Source organism: Colobus angolensis, unplaced genomic scaffold (genome assembly GCF_000951035.1).
Source record: "Colobus angolensis palliatus isolate OR3802 unplaced genomic scaffold, Cang.pa_1.0 Scaffold447, whole genome shotgun sequence".
Lineage (NCBI taxonomy): Eukaryota > Metazoa > Chordata > Mammalia > Primates > Cercopithecidae > Colobus > Colobus angolensis.
The window spans coordinates 1,226,779-1,246,892 of NW_012117899.1; the positions used below are offsets into that span (position 1 = coordinate 1,226,779).

At 43.0% G+C, this 20,114-nt stretch overlaps 1 protein-coding gene across 4 annotated transcripts in view; it reads left to right on the forward strand.

Moving 5' to 3' along the window:
• Nucleotides 1-13,243: 13,243 nt before the first annotated feature.
• DCAF8 (DDB1 and CUL4 associated factor 8) overlaps nucleotides 13,244-20,114 on the forward strand; it is a 48,637-nt gene continuing 41,766 nt past the window's right edge. Inside the window, exons 1-2 of one of the 4 annotated variants that reach the window (XM_011957646.1) lie at nucleotides 13,244-13,349; nucleotides 14,441-14,514. The gene's annotated coding sequence lies outside the window, so the exon portion shown is untranslated. Of the gene's footprint in view, nucleotides 13,685-14,440; nucleotides 14,515-20,114 lie in introns of all 4 variants that reach the window. The other 3 variants (XM_011957645.1, XM_011957649.1, XM_011957647.1) reach the window with 3 other exon arrangements.

Genomic DNA, 20,114 nt, shown 5'->3' on the forward strand with positions numbered 1-20,114 from the left:
GGCAGTTACAATATGATGTTAAGATGGCTTTGGGGAGCTAGGAGAAAACATTGGCCCATATTGAATAAAGTAGAGATGGCAGACCATACAAAAAAGGACCAAAAGACTTAGAGGAAGTGGATATGCAAGAATGAATGTTACATAACACTGGCAAACCCACGAGCTGACTATATACCCCAGAAAGACCTGGGAATTATTTTTTAATAAAGACAATAGGAAAAGCACTGATGAAGGGTTACCAACATCTTTGAGAAATTTAGAAGTGGCTGTCTCTGTAGATTGAAGCTGATAGAAGATGTAAAAGAAATTGGTTTCCTAGTAGCAGTGGGGGAATGATAGGATCCTGACATAGCAGAGGCCAGATGGCAACACTTAACTCTCAGAAGCAAGGTGAGTAAATTTCCCTAAGGGTAGCAAGGTCAAAGTGGAGATGGCTAACGGAATGTGGGTGGTCCTAGGAGCAGGATAGATGGGCAACCAAGAAGAGTATTGCCTTCTTATGTATAAGGGAGATCAAGAATGGTTGAACAGAAGGCTGAAATCAGAAACTTCAAAGAAAAGTCCCAATTTCTTGTCTAGTTTTTAAGCCTGAGATAGTTCTTAGACTCATAAACTCTTAGACTCATAAACTATAAATGGAAAGAGCCATTTATCAGTTAATCATTGAGTGGAAAAGCACTGTTCATCCTCTGTTCTTACACCACAATGAGCAACACAGAAGTCTTCTGTAATCACGTGTGGACTTCCCTCCCCTCAGCAAGCAAGCAATTCTGCAGTGAATAACAGCTGGATATCCTCTAATTTCCTTTAATTCTGACACTGTCTACCTGGAGACAGTGTCAGATCCCACAGATTTTAATCAATCAATCACCAAGACTGCCTCCCCAGCTTCTGATGTCAATTGCAATTCCTGGGTTATTTTGCCTGTGCTATAAGTCAGGGTGTCGACAGCCCCCTCCTTGGGTTTGATTAATTTGTTAGAGTGGCCCACAAAACTTGGGGAAACACATATTTCAGTTTATTTAAAGGATATTACAATGAATATAGATGAAAACATGGCTGGACCCAGTGGCTCACGCTTGTAATCCCAACACTTTGGGAGGCCGAGGTGGGTGGATCACCTGAGGTCAGGAGTTCGAGACCAGCCTGGCCAACATATAGTGAAACCCTGTTTCTACTAAAAAAAATTACAAAAATTAGCTGGGTGTGGTGGTGCATGCCTATAGTCCCAGCTACTTGGGAAGCTGAGGAAGGAGAATTGCTTGAACCAGGGAGGCAGAGGTTACAGTGAGCCGAGATTGCGCCACTGCACTCCAGCCTGGGCAACAGACAGAGGAAGACTCCGTCTCAAAAAAAAAAAAAAAAAAGATGAAAAGATGTATAAGGCAAGATTGCAGAGCTTCCATTCCTTCTCTGGGCATGCCACCATCTAGGACAGTGGTCTCCAACATTCTTGGCACCAGGGACCAGTTTCAGAAGACAAGTTTTCCACAGACGGGGGGTCAGGGTATGGTTTTGGGATGAAACTGTTCCACCTCAGATCATCAGGCATTAGCTAGATTCTCATAAGGGGCACACAACCTAGATCCCTCGCATGTGCAGTTCACAATAGGGTTTGCACTCCTCTGAGAATCGAATGCTGCTGATGATCTGACAGGAGGTGGAGCTTAGGCGATATTGCTGGCCCACCTGCCACTCACCTGCTGTGAGGCCCAGTTCCTAACAAGCCATGGACTGGTACTGGTTCGTGGCCCAGGTGTTGGGGATCCCTCAGTCTAGAAACCTTCATGTGTTTTACATCTTGGAAGCCGTCTGGATCTTGTATTTTTTGGGTTTTTTTGAAGGCTTTATATGTAGGCAAGATTGGTTGAACCACTGGCCATTGGTGATTAATTTAAAATTCAGCCCCTCTGTCCTCCCTAGAGGTTTGGGGGTGGGGTTGAAAGTTCCAACCCTCTAATACTGCTTTAGTCTTTTTGTTGACTGGCCCCCATCCTGAAGCTACCTAGGGGGATGGCAACCATCAGTCAACTCATTGGAATACAATAAGACATCACTTTGAAGATTTCAAGGATTTTAGAAGTTATATTCCAGGAAAAGGGGTTGAAGACCAAATATATATTTTAAAACATCACAACCAAACACTAGGAAAAGAATATGTAGATGTTTTTGAGTTGGGAAACAGGGTTACAGGGTTCTGAGTTGGCACTGATACCCAGGAACCCGAAGTACCACCACAGTGTCTTCCCCTCAACACCCCAAACCCTGCTCTTACAGTATGTCCAAAAACCCCACATTATGATCATTTCCCCCATTTCCAAATGTATAATCAGAATGAACATGTTTAGCAGTTTTGGCAGAAAGGCCATGCTCCTGAAACTGCACCCCTACCTCTACCAAGATAGAAAATAAAAAATACTGTGTTCTGGGGAAAATGGCAGAGATTAGCTCAACCCTTAAAGACAAAGATTGTAGGGGTGTTATCTCCATTATAGTCACATTCAGTTTCAGCTGTTTGACCTGTACAAAAACTAGATGGCCTATAGTGAATAACAATGAAATACTACAAACTTAAGCAAGTAGTAGTCCCAATTGCAGTGCTGTGTTGGATATGCTTTCTTTACTGGACAAAGTAACAGGCTGTTGTATAGGTATGTAGCTGCTAATCTAGCTAGATCAGCAAACTACAGCCCACAGGCCAAATCTGCTTCATTACCGGTTTTTGCAAATAAAGTTTTATTAACATGCAACTATCATTTATTTACATATTGTCTGTGGATGCTTTTGTGCTACAATGACTGAATGCAGTAGTTGCAACACAGACCATATGGCCGGCAAAATTGAAAATATTTACTATCTGGCTCCACGTGGTGGCTCACACCTGTAATCCCAGCACTTTGGGAGGCTGAGGTGGGTGTATCACCTGAGGTCAAGAGTTTGAGACCAACCTGGCCAACATGGTGAAACACTGTCTCTACTAAAAATACAAAAATTAGTTGGGCATGGTGGCGTGTGCCTGTAGTCCCAGATACTTGGGAGGCTGAGACAGGAGAATCACTTGAACCTGGGAGGTGGAGGTTGCAGTGAGCTGAGATCGCGCCATTGCACTCCAGCCTGGACAACAGAGTGAGACTCCGTCTTAAAAACAAAAAAGTTATATTAATCAGGTATTAAGGATATGTTAATCAGACCCGACAACCAAGCAGTGTCAAGTACCCTGGATTCCTTGGTTAGACATATATACTCAAGGTGGTGGGGGATAAATGCTGCAAAGATGCAGGGGCCTGCGACATTGGTGAAATTTTTAGTTCGTTCAGTGGTCTGAAGCATTCTGGAACATCACCTCTAAAGTAAAGTACAGGTTATTGCAGGCCTCTTACAGTTTTGGAGGCAGCATATTCAACAGGTCCAGGGGGCCATATCACCTGGAAAATTCCATTGTACTAGAGGTATCTGTGGTAGGAAGAGATTGTAGATTCTAGCCGGGCGCGGTGGCTCAAGCCTGTAATCCCAGCACTTTGGGAGGCCGAGACGGGCAGATCACGAGGTCAGGAGATCGAGACCATCCTGGCAAACACGGTGAAACCCCGTCTCTACTAAAAAATACAAAAAATTAGCCAGGCGAGGTGGCGGGCGCCTGTAGTCTCAGCTACTGGGGAGGCTGAGGCGGGAGAATGGCCGGAAACCGGGAGGCGGAGCTTGCAGTGAGCTGAGATCCGGCCACTGCACTCCAGCCTGGGTGACAGAGCGAGACTCCGTCTCAAAAAAAAAAAAAAAAGAGATTGTAGATTCTTTGATAATACCCAGTAGGAGGGAGGGTTCCAGCCCAGACCTCCAGGATTCTGGAGTAAGGTGATGCCATTTTTAGCAGAAAAAGTTTTACCATTTGAAATGCATTTTCTGGCTTGCTGTTAGGCCCTGGAAGAGACTCAGTGCCTGGCCATGAGATATCAAGTGACTATGTGACCAGTTGCCCATTTAACCAGCTGGTTATCATTAGACCTTCCAAGTCATGAGGTTGGGTGTATACAGCAGCAAACCATCTTACAATGGAAATGGTACATTTGGGAAGAAGCCCAAGCAAACTTAGTGGCACAAGTAAGTTAAATTGAACAAGGGGCCTCAGCACTCCCATGTCACCTACCTCTGGTGCACTGCTACCTTTTTCTTAGCTCATGCCTCTGGCCATACAAAAATTCCTTCAACCACCTTACAAAGGAGGAAAAACTCCAGGCCTGGTTTATGGGTAAGACTGCCTTCTTATGCTGGGGCAAGCCAGATGGACTATAGCCTCTCACTGAGACCTCCTCGGGTGGTCATGAAAGACAAAGATGAGGGAAATCTTAATGTGTAGGACTTCAGGCAATGTACTTGATCATTTCCTTTGAGAAAAGAAAAAAGTGGCTGGAGATAAAGTTATACAAGAACTCATGGTCACTGGCTTTGCTGGTCACGGGCCTGGAAGAAACAAGATTTAAAAATGGGTGACAAGGTTGGATGAAGAGCATTTGGATGGGCCAGGGAGAGTGGAGCCTATTAAAGCATTGCCAGCAAAGGACTAAGTAACCAGATGGACAAGATGTTTTTGGTTGTTTTTGAGACAAAGTCTTGCTCTTGTCACCCAGGCTAGAGTGCAATGGCGAGATCTTGGCTCACTGCAACCTCCGCCTCCCAGGTTCAAGCGATTCTCCTGCCTCAGCCTCCCGAGTAGCTGGGATTACAGATGCCTGCCACCACACCCAGCTAATTTTCGTATTTTTAGTAGAGACAGGGTTTCACCATGTTGGACAGGATGAATTTATCAGAACTACCTCAGCTATCCCAGTGCTTGCACAGTGTACTCATGAATAGAATCACCATGGTGGCAGAGATGGACGCTACTCATTGGCCTAGTAACATGGACTCCTCTCACCCAAAGCTGACCTAGCTACTGCTATTGCTGAGTGTTCAACCTGTCAGCAACAGTGACCAATGCTGAACCCCCAGTTCAGTACTACTCAAGGAGAACAACCAGACACTTGATGGTGAGTTGATTACACTGAACCTTTTCCATTTTGGAAAAAGCAAAAATTTATCCTGACCTGGGAGGCAGAGGTTGCAGTGAGCTGAGATTGCACCACTGCACTCCAGCCTGGGTGACAGAGCGAGATTGTGTCTGAAAAAAAAAAAAAAATTACAAAATTCCTCCCCATTTCGTCAGGGTAGGACAAATGTGGTGCCATTTATGTTCCAGAGTTCCTAGTGGAGGCTAAACTTACCATCTGAATCTATATCTTTGGCTAACTTTCCGCCTGTCCTATATTGCTTCCCTCACTTTATTACAGGTTTTACTTGAGAGCACTCCCTCAATAAACCATTTGTACAGAATCACTTTCTCAGGCTCTGCTTTTAGAGAATCCAACCTAAGACAGGTTAATAGTGGTGCCAACTAAAAAATATCAAGAATCAGAACAGTTTGGGTTTGACAGAAGGTAGAGCAAAAGTGAGTTCAGTTTTGGAATGTTAAGGTGCCATTGGCTGGAATAGATGGGGACTTTGTCAACTTGATAAAATTGCACCTATGAGTAACCTATAGCTAACAAAATAGCTTAATAGTGAAAGACTGGATACTTTTCCTCCAATATCAGGAACACAAGGATATTCACTCTTTCCACTTCAAGTCAGCATTGTGCTGAATGTTCTAGCCAGAGCAATTAGGCAAGAGAAAGAAATAAAAGGCATCCAGATTGGAAAGGAAGAGACAAAACTATATTCACAGGTGGCATTATCTTGCATACAAAAAAATCCTCCAGCCTGGGCAAAACAGTGAGACCCCATCTCTACAAAAAAGTTAAGGGTGGGTGCAGCGGCTCATGCCTGTAATCCCAGCACTTAGAGAAGCCAAAGCAGGAGGATCCCTTAAGCCCTGGAGTTCAATATTACCCTGGGCAACATAGTGAGACCTTGTCTCTATGTAAAATAAATTTTAATAAGTTAGCCAGACATGGTCCCAGCTATTTGGGAGGCTGAGGTGGGAGGATCACTTGAGTCTAGGAGGTCAAGGCTGCAGTGAGCCGAGATCACACCACTGCACTTCAGCCTGGGCAATAAAGTGAGATCTTGTCCTAAAAAAAGAAAGAAAAAATACGATGTGGAACTGGCACAAGAATCGATGTGGTGATCAATGGAATAGAATTAAGATTCCAGAAAATAAACTCATATCTATAGTCAATTGATTTTTGACAAGGGTGCCAGGACCATCCCATATGGAAATAATAGTTTTTCAACAAATAGTGCTGGGACAACTGGATAGCCACATGCAAAGGATTGAAGTTCAATTTTTACCTCACACTATTTACAAAAGATAAAATCGATGAATGACATAAAAGTAAGAATTAAAACTAAAGTTCTTAGAAGACAACACAGAGGTAAAATCTTCATAACTTTGGGTTTTGCAAAGGATCCTTAGATATGACACCAAAAGCATGAGCAACAACAAAAATATGTTTGAACACATCAAAATTGAAAAGTTTTGTGCCTTAGGGACATCATGATGAAACACAATCTGCAGAAAGGGAGAAAATATTTGCAAATCACATATCTGATAAGAGACTTGTATCTAGAATATATCCTTAATAATAAAAAGGCAATCTGGGCCGGGCATGGTGGCTCACGCCTGTAATCCCAACACTTTGGGAGGCCGAGGCGGGTGGATCACCTGAGGTCAGGAGTTTGAGAACAGTGTGGCCAATGTGGTGAAACCCCATCTCTACTAAAAATACAGAAATTAACTGAATGTGGTGGCGGGTGCCTGTAATCCCAGCTACCTGGGAAGCTGAGGCAGGAGAATTGCTTAAACTCAGGAGGTGGAGGTTGCAGTGAGCCAAGATCGCACCATTGCACTGCAGCCCAGGCAACAAGGGCAAAACTCCATCTCAAAAAAAAAAAAAAAAGACAGCCTGGGCTGGGTGTGGTGGCTCTCATCCGTATCCCAGCACTTTGGGAGGCCAAGGCAGGAGGATTGCTCGAGCTCAGGAGTTCAAGAACAGCCTGGACAACAAAGAGACTTTGTCTCTAAAAAAAAAAAATTAGCTGGGCATGGTGGCATGTGCCTGTGGTCCCAGCTACACGGGAGTCTGAGGCAGGAGGATCGCTTGAGCCCAGGAGGTCAGGGTTGCGATAAACTGTATTCGTGACAGAGCAAGACCTGTCTCAAAAAAGAAAAAAGAAAATCTGTTGGGCATGGTGGCATGCACTTGTAGTCCTAGCTATGTAGGAAGATCCCTTGAGGCCAGGAATTCAAGGCTGCATGATACTATGATCGTGCCTATGAATAACCACTGCACTCCAACCTGGGCAATATAGTGAGACACGGTTCCTTGAAAAATTGTTTTTTGGCCGAGTGTGGTGGCTCATGCCTGTAATCCCAGCACTTTGGGAGGCCAAGGTGGGCAGATATCCTGAGGTCAGGAGTTTGAGACCAACCTGGCCAACATGGCGAAACCCAGTCTCTACAAAAATTAGCTGGGCGTGGTGGCGTGCACCTGTAGTCTCAGCTATGCGGGAGGTTGAGGCAAGAGAATTGCTTGAACTTGGGAGGCAGAGGTTGCAGTGAGCCAAGATCGCACCAGTGCACTACAGCCTGGGTGGACAGAGCAAGACTTTAACTCAAAAAAAAAAAAAAAAAAAATTTTTTTTTTTTTAAAGAAAAGTCTATTTAAAAGTGGGCAAAGGATCTGAATAGACATTCCTCCAGAAAAGACATAAAAGTGACCTATGTAAGCACATGAAGAAATACTCGACATCATTAGTCATCAGAGAATTGCAGATCAAAATCACAATGAGATACCACTTCACAACCACTGGGATGACTAGAATCAAAAAGTGAGATAAGTGTTGTCAAGGATGGGGAGAAATTGGAATTTTCATACACTGCTGCTGGGAATATAAAATGGTACAACTGCATTGGAAAATAACTTGGCAGTTCCTCAGATGTTTAAATATAGAATTAACCATATGACCCAGCAATTCCATTCATTCCTAGGTATATAACCAAGAGAAATGAAAACACATTCACACAGAAAATTGTATATTAATGTTGATAGCAACATTATTCATAATAGCGAAAAGGTGGAAACAACTGAAATATTCATCAACAGATGAACACATAAAATGTGGTTCATCCACACTATGGAATATTATTTGGCCATAAGGTGAAATGAAGTACTGATTAATGCTACAACATGGATGAACCTTGAAAACATTGTGCTAAGTTAAAGAAGCCAGTCACAAAAGACCACATACTATGTGATTCCATTCATATGAAAGTCTAGAGTAAAGGAATCTATAGACACAGAAAATAGATGAATGGTTTCTTAGGGTTCTGGATGGGGGAATAGGAAGATGGAATGGGGACTGGCTTAAAAGGCACTAGGTTTCTCTTTGAGGTGGTGAAAATACTCTAAAATTGACTGTGGTGATGGTCACATGTATCTATGAGTATACAAAAAGCCATTGAAATGTATACTTTTTTTTTTTTAACCTAGGAATACATTTTTTCCCCAAAAAATGCCATTTAAGTATATACTTTAAATGAGTGAATTTATACTTTTTGTTTGTTTGTTTCTTTTTGAGACAGCCTCTCCCTCTGTTGCCCAGGCTGGAGTGCAGTGGTGTGATCTCAGCTCACTGCAACTTCTGCCTCCTGGGTTCAAGCGATCCTCCCACCTCAGCCTTCTAAGTAGCTGGGACTTACAGGTGCAAGCCACCACACCCGGCTAATTTTTGTATTTTATTTTGTAGAGATGGGGTTTCATCATGTTGCCCAGGCTGATCTCAAACTTCTGGAATCAAGCAATCTGCCTGCCTCAGCCTCCCAAAATGCTGGGATTACAGGAGTGAGCCACTGTGCCTGGCCAGTTGTATACTTCAAATGAATGAACTGTATGTGAATTATATGTATGTGAATTTATATGAATAAAGCTGTTAAAGGCTGGGTGCGGTGACTTATGCCTGTAATCCCAGCACTTTGGGAGGCTGAGGTGGGTGGATCACTTGAGGCCAGGAGTTCAAGACCAGCTTGGCCAGCATGGTGAAACCTCGTCTCTACTAAAGATATAATCATTAGCCGGGTGTGGTGATGGGTGCTTGTAATCCCAGCTACTCGGGAAGCTGAGGCAGGAGAACAGCTTGAACCTGGGAGGCTGAGGTTGCAGTGAGCCAAGATTGTGCCACTGCACTGCAGCCTGGGCGACAGAGACTCTGTCTAGAAAGAAAGAGAGAAAGAAAAAAGAGAGAGAGAAAGGAAAAAGAGAAAGAAAAGAGAGACAAAGAGAGGGAGGGAAGAAAAGAAAGAAAAGAGAAAGAAAGAAGGAAAGAGAAAAAGGGAGAAAGAAAGCTGTTTAAAAAAAAAAAAAGTGCCATTGGCCATCAGGTATGTGAGTCTAAAGCCTGAGTTGGAAATAAAGACTTGGAAGTCATCATTATGTAGATGGTAGTTTTTCTTTTTTTTGGAGACAGGGTCTCACTCTGTCATCCAGGCTGGAGTGCAGTGGTGTGACCTCAGCTCATTGCAACCTCTGCCTCCCAGGCTCAGGAGATCTTCCTACCTTAACCTCCTGGATAGCTAGGACTACAGGTCACACCACCATGCCCGGCTAATTTTTGTATTTTTTGTAGAGATGAGGTTTTGCCATGTTGCCCAGGCTGGGCCTGAGCTCAAATGATCCACCCACCTTGGCCTTCCAAAGTGCTGGGATTACAGATGTGACCCACTGCGCCCAGCCCTGGACAGTAGTTTAAATGTGAGAATGGATACAGTCACTGAACACATAGAATGAAGGGGAAGAGAAGCTAATTGAATAAATGATTAGAGAGGTAAGATAGATACACAAGGGATAATAATCATCACAACCTCAAATAGGAAAGCCCAAATAAGAAAGGGACAATTCAGTGGTAATGGCAGTTGATTCGGTGGTAATAACCATCGTGTCCACAGAATGGTACAAAAAGCAGATCGTAGAAAGAGAGGCCTCTATCCCTATAGCTCCACTAAGATGACTTGCCATGGTCTGATCCTCCATTTTACAAATCCGATGGTCAATTTTCAGTGATCTTAACCTGTTTTGTGAGCAGGAATGATGGAGATTATCAGCCCCTTCTTGAAGCCTTTTTTTTGGTTTGTTTTATAAGACCCCTCACTTTTGAGTTTTCTTCCTATTTCCTGGCTACTCTTTTAAAAGAAATTTTGTTGTATGTTCCTCCTCTCTGACCTTTATTAGTTGGAATGCCTCAGGATTAGACGTCTCAGTCTTTGAACTGCTTCTCTTTTCTTCCACATTGATTTCTCTCCATCCCATGGCTATGTATGCCATTTATAACTTAACTACTCCTTAATTTATACCTCCCACTGTCCCTTCTATGAGCTCCAGGTTCATATTTCCAATTGTTTACTCAATAATTCCATTCAGAAATCTAATATGGATCTCCACTTTAATATGTCTGAAGTAAAATTGGATGTTCCCCCTGCCAAAAAAAAAAAAACCGCTTGCTCCTGTCTCCCGACATGCGCTATCTCAGTAAACGACGTCACTATCCAGTTACTCAAACTGATTTTTGTATTTTGTACTTTGACTTTTGTACTTTTTTACTGATTTTTGATTCTTGTCTTTATCTTGTACCCCACATTCAATCTATTAACACATCGCCTCTCCACCACTTTCTCTACCACTTTCAGAGTATATCCTGAATCCTACCACTTTCATTGCAACACTAGTCTTGCAGGTCTTCTGCAATAGCTTCCTAACTGGTCTTTTAGCTTCTATCTGGCTTCCCTATAGGGAGTTCTCAAAGAATCAACCACAGTGAACGTCTTCAATTACAAATCAGATCATGCCACTCTTTTACTCAAAACCCTCCATGGCTTCCCAGCATTCTTAGGATAAAATTCAAAGTCCTTTCATTGGTCCATAAGTCCGTAAGTGATCTGGCTCCCATCTTGTTTCTCCAAACTAAGTTCCTATCTCTTCTTTTGCCACGGTGGCTTCCTTGCCAAGCACACTCAAGCTGCAGGGTCTTTACCTTGTTGTTTCTTCTGCTTGAAATGTTCTTTCCCAAGTATGTATAGCTTACCGTCTCACTTCAAACCTTTATTTAGATGTCACCTCAGCAGAGGGGCCTTCCCTGAACCCCCTATGTAAAAGAGCACACCCATCCATGTAACCCATTTTTATTCTGCTTTATTTTCCTTTACAGTACTCTTAATAACTTTATTATCTGTGTGTCTTTCCCCTCCTCCTATGTTCCCAACCCTTACACTGGTAAGTTCTATGAATGCAAGAATCTTGGTTCTATTCACTGTTGCAGTCCCAGCACATAGAACAGGGCCTTCCAGAGCAGGAATTCAATAAATAGTTGTTGAATTCCCCAACTTGGCAGCTGGGAGTAATCCTCTGCACAGTTCCTGTAGGTGTCATAACGAAACAGAGTACAACAGTCACCCCATATCACCTGATGTGGGAACCTTTACCACACCACCCCTCTTCAGAAAAGAGCCTCTGGAATAGCTACACCTCAATGAATGAATGAAAGAATGAATAGGATGGTGGGGCATTAAATAGTTACTTTGTGCTGTAGCCCTCTTCTAGGTGTTGAGATTACAAAGATGATAAAAAACATAGTCCTTGCCCTCAAGAATTTATATTCTAGTAGTATAGCTGGATTACAAATATGTAATTTTAGATTAAATGTTATAGGGAAAAAATGTTATGAAAAAAACAGTGCAGAGTAAGGGGATAGGTAGAGGAGAATAATGGCATGAGGTTCCATTTTAGTTAAAACAGTCAAAAGCTGCCTGTCTTAGGAAGTAGGATTTCAATAATCACTTCAAGTCTAGTAAAGATCTAGTAGATGGACATTCCAAGAAAAGGAAAAAACCCTAGGGCTGGGACATGCTTTGATTGGAGTGACAGTAAGGCTAGTGAGGCTAGAACAGAGCTAGACAGTGTGGGAGGAGATGAATCAGATAAATAGGCAGGTGCTAGATCAGATCATGTAGGGCCCTTCTTACAGACAACTGATTTTTTGATGGCCTCTAAGGCTATCATACTTTTGACTTCTATTATGTGATGGGAAGCTATTGGAGGCTTTGAACAAGGTGGGGACTGGGGAAATAATACGACCTTACTTTTTTTTTTTTTTTGAGATAGTCTCATTCCATCGCCCAGGCTGGAGTGCAGTGGTGCGATCTCGGCTCACTGCAGCCTCTGCCTCCGGGTTCAAGCGATTCTCCTGCCTCAGCCTCCCAAGTAGCTGGGATTGCAGGCACTCTCCACCACGCCAGGTAATTTTTTTTTTGTTTTGTATTTTTAGTAGAGACGGGTTTCACCATGTTGGCCTGGTTTCGAGCTCCTGACCTCAAGTGATCCGCATCCGCCCACATCCGCCTCCCAAAGGGCTAGGATTACAGGCATAAGCCACTGCGCCCGGCCAGACCTTACATTTTAAAAAATCACTCTGGCTGCCTTATGTTTAACTGCAATGGCAATAATGGAAGTAGACAAATGAGGTAAGTTTCTATTGCGGTAGTCTTAATATATAATGACTTGGACTAGGAGAGTAGCGGTAGGGGAGGTGAGAAAGGGTCAGATTTTTGCACCCTGGCTTTCTGGTTGGAAAAAAAAAAAAAATTCCCCAGCTTGGCAGCTGGGAGTAATCCTCTGCACGGTTCCTGTAGGTGTCATAACGAAACAGAGTACAACAGTCACCCCATATCACCCGATGTGGGAACCTTTACCACACCACCCCTCTTCAGGAAAGAGCCTCTGGAATAGCTACACCTCAAGCTACTGAGCCCCTTCTTTAAAAATACGTAAATGGAGACTCTCAGGGGAAAATGGGCCTCGATAGTATAGAAACCACTTAAGGAAACGAAGTCCTGAAAGGAAACGGGGATTTTCAGAAAAATCCTTGTGGCAATCATAGCTCGTTCCCAGTGTTCAAAAACGGCAAAATTGGCCATCATCCAGGAAGTAGCCTGTCAATCCCTTGGAAATTTAGTTTATTTCTATCACAACTCTGGGAACCCCCTAACTCGCATTTGTTTTGAGTATCATAAGAAAAGCAAGCCCGAAGAAACTACAAAAACAACTTTGCCTCTTCGATAATGCGCACGCGCCCCTCGCTCTGTTTTCCGTTGGCCTTAAGCCCCGCCCCTTGTGCGTCCTTCGAGGAGGGTTGCGAGCCGTGAGCTTGCGCGACCACTCTTCCCTCAGTCTTCTCGAGCACATCGTCGCAAACGGGGCCGGAAAGCGTGGCAGCGCAGGCGCAAGCGCAGAGAGCGGAGGCGGTGGTGGTGGCGGCCGCTGGCCAGTGTAAGATGGCGGCGGCGTTGGTGGTGGCAGTGGACGGGGCGGCTGGGCCTGGAACAGTCGGAGCAGCCGCTAGCAGAAGGATTACCCAAGACGGGAAGCGGGCTGCTGAGCCTCGCCGATTCCCGTGCTTGTAACTGCCCCAGCCGGACACCCCCCACCCCCCTTGACCTTACCCGGTCTGTGTCTCGTTCCGGCTCGGCCTGCCCGCCCCCCCGCTCCCCAGCCGGTTTCCCCTAAGGATGGGCCTGACTCCTTTCCCAAGCTCTTAGCGCTCAGGTTTTTTCCTTCCGCCTACCCGAAGTCATCGCCGGGAATACTGGTTGTCCTTTCTTCAGGTCAGCCCTGGGGTTGCCCCCAAGAGCCAGCCCCACAGTTCACAGGGACGCCTTGCTTCGTTGGGTGACCCATTTGTGCGCTCCTATTTCTCCGCTTAGATTGAGGGACATGGCTCGCCCTGCGTCTCCCCGTCACCTCAGGGCCACCGCGCAATGGGTCCCCCTCCCCCATCCCAAGTTCCCAGGCCCAGCACTTTGTACGGAAGGCAGAGGTCCAAGAATCCCGGAGTCGGTTGTTGCCTTGTGGTCTTGTACCCTTTGTGTTATAATTCTCTTAGTTTACCTCCTCTAACTCCCAAATCTTTTAGGATATCTTAGAACGGTCCCATTTGGTCCCTGTTAGTTGGAAAGCATCTGGTGGCTTGAATTTCTGACTCATGATTGTTACTGGAGTCTCTGTAAACAAACCGGCACTAGCGCTATCACATTCTCTCCGGGATTTCCCCCTCTGCTCAGTGGCTTCTTGTTGAGAGGTTGTTTGGTTATGGTTTAGCGTTGAAAAGATTCAGGTTATCCTTTTAAATGACTTTACGTTTTAGTGGAGCTGGGAGATTACTTGCCTGGCTTCTAATCTTCATGTTGGTTAATTTTATTTCCATATGCGTGTGGGTTATTCAGTAATTAGAATTAGATAAATTATTCTGCTTTTAAATAGTTTTGAGAAGGCCTAAACATACAGAAGTGTATTCATAAATATTTTTATTATGTTCAGTAGAGAAGACACACCTTTGCCATGTAAATTTTAACTTTTCTCAGTCCTTCAGTGAATCGACAGACCTATTTTCTCAGGAGCTCAGCCTGGCCTTACTTCAGTGATAAAAGGAGGAAAGGTGAGTGGGAGTTGGAGGCATTAAAATTTTTGAGTTCAAGACAGACTTCCCTGATGCTCAACTGCTGACCACTACAGTCATAAAATTCCTACCAGTTTCCCAGAGTTTGGGTGTTGTTCTTGGCTTTGTTCCAGCTCTGGTTGAATTACTTTTACAAGTTTAATTGTCTGTGGGCTTCTTGTCTTTCATTCCTAAATTATTGCTGTATGTCTTCAAATGACTTAGGCCTAGGAGTGAGTGCGTGCCCCCTACCCCATGTCTTCTTTTCTTCTTTATTCATTTTCATTATATTTTGTCTGTGTGTCGATCATATTTCTTACGTTGTTAAAAACTGGAACTTAGTTTGCCTGCGTTCTGTTCAGCCTGTTGTCAAATCAGGTCTCTTCCCCTCTCACAGCTTTGGGTTGTCATCCCTTGGTATTTAGAGGAGAATATTTAGCTGCTTGTAACTAAAAGCTAGGGAGTGATGAGTGATGCTGCCTTTAGCTGGTGTCTGAGTCCAGTCTATTTCAGAATTCCGACTTTTTAGGATATAGTGGGAAATTTTTTGTAAAAAAATAAATAAATAAATAGTGGCTGCTCTTTCTTTTGTAGCTGGTCTGAAGAATTCTTGGTTAGCAGAAGAAACATCCTGGGCATTCAGCAGCATGGGTTGGTGCCAAAAAGAGAGTCAGAACATACTTATAAATGCAGTTTTCCTGAAGCTTTCAGGTTTCTGGTAGCAGAGACTAGAGGCTCATGGCATGTGACAGAAAAGCTAAGTGACTGGAAGATAGGCCTGGCTGATTCCTAGTATCTTTATGATTTGTAGTGGGAAAAGATTGAGTGACGCCGGTGAGTTTTATTCCATTTGATGACTGAATTAGAAAACGCTAATTATGTACTGGAATAAAATGATTAGTGATGGTGTGTATGTGTATCAGTAACATATAAAGAGAAAAGGACAGTCTTTAGAGATTGGACAGACTTTTAATTTAATTTTAAGGTTTAAATATTAGACTAATTTTTCTTAGCCATGTGACCTTGAGCAAGTTACTTAAACTTCTCTGACTCTTAATTTCCACAACTCCAAAAGTGTGATAATACCGCTTACCTCCCAGGGTCATTGTTAGTATTATAGGGAATCTATTTAAAGCTCTTAGTAATCTAAGAGCACGTGGTACACACTCAAAAAATGTTTTGTTTTTTTCTGCACATCATTGATATAACTTTGAATAAGTTATACATTAATTTATGCTGCTTTTACATTTTGCCTTAAAACACATTTTTCTGGTTAATTTTCCCAACAGATTTTTAATTGATCAACTTAGACGTGTCCTTTGTGAGTGCCCACCTAGAACTGTCTTCTGAACGTGAACCCCCTGTTGGGGGTTCATAACCAGAGGACAGAATATTAGATATTGGTGCATGTATATTTCAAAATGTATTCTTAAACATCAGTAAATCTTTTTGTTCATTGGTTCCTTCTTCTTGGTCTCTCTGTTAGCACACCTGATCAGAGTTGGCAGTGTTGCAATTCTTTCCCTTTCTGCTACAATGTTGTTTACCTCTCCTGCAACTACCCTTTATACTTTCCTTTTTTGCCATGAAGGGAATACATTTTTTCCTTGTTGTTGGGCTGTACAGTGATCCTCATCAACAAATTATCAAAGAACTGTATGAGGAAAAGGTTTTCATTTCTTTTTAAAGTGAATCAGGGCTAGGGAGTTAGGAATGAAGAGGGTTTTTTTTGTTTGTTTTTTGTTTGTTTGTTTTTGAGACAGAGTCTCGCTCTGTTGCCAGGCTGGGATGCTGTGGCACGATCTCAGTTCACTGCAGCCTCCGACTCCCTGGTTCAAGTGATTCTCCTGCCTCAACCTCCCGAGTGATTGGGATTACAGGCATGCACCACCTTGACCAGCTAATTTTTGTATTTTTAGTAGAGGAGGGGTTTCACCATGTTGGCCAGGATGGTCTCAATCTCCTGACCTCGTGATCCGCCTGCCTCGGCCTCCCAAAGTGCTGGGTTTACAGATGTTAGCCACCGTGCCCGGCCAAACAGTTCTTTTTTCAGCTCCACAGCTGGACCATCTTAATAATATGACAGCACAAATGAAGAGTTTTAAACCCTTTGTTGGCTTTTCTTTCACATCTTTTTGGCAAGGGCACATGAAAATTAAGTACTGATAATATCGCAATGAAAGCAGCTGTGTCATTCAGACCAGTGATCATTTTAGATTTGAACTTTTAACTGCCATCATCCAGGGTCTGAATTCTGCGTTGTAAGGTAAGGACTCTCCAGGGTGGTGGTGAGATGGGTTGAGATTGCATTTGTATCATTTGTGTTTTTATGAACTCTGAAGATCCATGTCGGGTGAAGGAAAGGGTGGGAGGAGAAAAGAAAATACTTTGAAAGGGATAACTTGGACTCTATTTCCTTATGTGCTGGGTAAGAATCCCCAGGTACCATCTGTGTATAGTAAATCAGTATTTGTAGTCTGTGGGCCACACTAAACTTTTTGTCTTCTGAAGTTTTTTTTTATTTTTGGTTTTTGTAGAGATAGGGTCTCACTTTGTTGCCCAGGCTGGTCTCAAACTCCTGGGCTCAAGTGATCTTCCCACCTCAACTGAGTAGCTGGGACCACAGGAATATCCCCATACCTACCTAATTTTTTTTTTTTTTTTTTTTAGAGATGAGGTCTTACTTGCCCAGCTCGTCTCAAGTGATGCTCCCATCTTGGCCTCCCAAAGTGCTGGGATTACAGGCATAGCCACAGCACCCAGCTTGAAGATATTTTTATATTTCCAGGGTTTTAGGTGTTTGCTTAAGAATTATGACATCTTATTAGGTAGTATTTCCTAGGATGGTTGGAGTGGAAGGCTAAGAATGCTTGTGACCTTTTAGTTCTCACCACCAACCTCTTAAAGTGCAGTCTATTTATTTTTGAAACAGGTTCTCACTCTGTCACCTAGGGTGGAGTGCAGTGGCACCATCATGGCTCACTGCAACCTCGACCTCCTGAGTTTAGGTGATCTTCCCATCTCAGCCTCTCGAGTAGCTGGGACTACAGGTGCACGCCACCATATCTGGCTAATTGTTGTATTTTTTATAAAGATGAGGTTTCACCATATTGCCCAGGCTGATCTCGAACTCCTGGGCTCAAGCAGTCCTCTTGCCTCAGCCTCCCAGAACAGGATTACAGGCGTGAGCCACTGCGCCCTGCTAAGTGCAGTCAATTAAATGTATAAGAATCTGCCAGGCCAAGTGCGGTTGGCTCATGGCTGTAATCCCAGCACTTTTGGGAGGCCAAGGTGGGAGGATCACTTGAGCGTAGTTGTTCAAGTCCAGCCTAGGCAATGTTGAGACCTCGTCTCTACAAAAAGTTGAAAAGATAGCCAAGCATGGGGCAAGTACTTGCACTCGCATCTCCTTGGGAGGCTGAGGTGGGAAGATCGAGTCCAGGAGTAGAGGCTGCGGTGAGCTGAGATTGCGCCACTGCACTTTAGTATGGGCAACAGAGTGAGACCTGGTCTCAAAAAAAAAATCAGTCCCAGTGCCATGGTCCTTAGTGTTGAGTAGGACCAACCTAAGACAGAAGCTTGTCTACAGAGAGCTGAAAGAAAGCAGCCTCTTTGTTGCCAGTTTAAAACAATACTGACGTTTTAAAAACAAACAGATTCTAGTAGGAAACATTGTATAGAAGCGCACCCTCTTGTGAAAGACTGGGATCTTGAGTTTTATCCTCTAAGTCTTGTATTCTATCAGGTGAGTTATAGACTTTTAAAATCATAAAGTGACTATTAAAATGCTTTCAGTAGATAGATTCATTACTCCATTATTTCTGCTGTAGAAAAGTTTATTCTAAACATGTCTAGGAAATATCCAGATTATAAAAGAGAAATAACGGTACCCAAACAGGACTTTGTATTGCATTACATTGATGTTAGAGTTACTTTTTAAGTCTCTGAGATTGAATTAGCCTTTTTATTTTTTATTTATTTATTAATTTTTGTAAAAGCAGATTATCAGTGAGCTAAGATAATCTGCTGTTTACCCTCACCTGTTTGGAACGCAGGCAACTGAATTAATTGAATCAGCAATAGGCATGGAGTGGTGACTTTATGTATTTTCATTTTAGAGCCAAAAGCCATTGAGTTTTAGCTTAGCTTTATAGTAATATTAAAAGCTTCATCTTTTATTTTCACGAATGTACCCAAGAAACGTCATTGCTGTTAAAATCAGTCAGAAAAGGAGGCTACTTGCTCTTTATTGATTTAGTCATTCTGCTCTTGGAGTGAGTAGAAAGTCTTTGAAAGCTTTTCAAAAATTGGTGAGTGATGAATTTTATGAATTAGTCACTTCTTTGTACCAGTTTTTTTTTTTTTTTTTAATCTCTACCTCTACAGGACATAGTTCCTGGGCCAGAAGCCAGATTTCTCAAGTACCACCTAACCCCAGAAATGTGTTATGATACAGATAAATTAATGAACGGAGGCTGCCTTGAGGTTGCTGGGGAGTAATTAATATGACAAAGGTGGCATCTTATTAATGAAATGTAATAATAGTATGTCTAGTAGATTGGGTCATTGCAAAAATTTTCATCATTGTATCTGAGATTAGATATTTGCTATTTATCCTCTGAAGATACTGTTTAAGGAAGTCTGGCCAAGTTCTGAAGTTAAGCATACATATTTGCCTCACATGCCATTTTTTTTTTCTTCCTGGTTTTTTCTTAGCCATCTGGAAAGCTACTATAGGGTTTACCTCTAATGGTAGCCAAGTGACTGTATTCTTCTGGTGTACTTTAGTCATTGGCACATTACCAGGTATGTTTTGGTAACCTTACTTAGGATCCAACATTAGACCCTTTCTTCTAACCTAACCTGTAGGAAGGCACTTCTTGATGTTTTAAGCCTCTCTTTACTGTTTTATTGTAAGTTGTACCTTTGGAGTATCATTTTTTCATCTTAAATCCTCTTCAGCAATTTAAGAAAAATTTGAAATATAAATGGCAAAAACTGTTAATGGCAACAGACTTCTGATATAAATGTAAATCGAGATGGAAACAAAATGAAAAGTAGATTTCCCTAAGAATTAGTTAAATTGAGATAAACGCACTTGGATGTTTTTATAGAAAGGTCTCTTAGCCAGGTGCAGTGGCGTGTACTTGTAATCCCGACTACTCAGGAGGCTGAGTTGGGAGGACTGCTTGAGCCAAGGAGTTTCAGGCCAGCCTGGGCAACATAGCAAGACCTTGTCTCTTAAAAAAAAAAAAAAAAAGTTTCTTAGTTCTGCTGCTGGAAATTAACACTTAAGGGTTAGAGTGCGTTCCTGACATCGTCGGAAGTACTGTTATTAGAATTAAAACCAGAGGCCACGCACGGTGGCTTATGCCTGTAATCCCAGCATTTTGGGAGGCTGAGGCGGGCGGATCACCTGAGGTCAGGAGTTCGAGACCAACCTGGCCAACATAGCAAAACTCCATCTCTACTAAAAATACAACAATTAGTCAGCTGCAGTGGCATGCGCCTGTAGTCCCAGCTACTTGGGAGGCTGAGGCAGGAGAAGTGCCTGAACCGGGAAGGCAGAGGTTGCAATGAGCCAAGATCACAAAACTGTA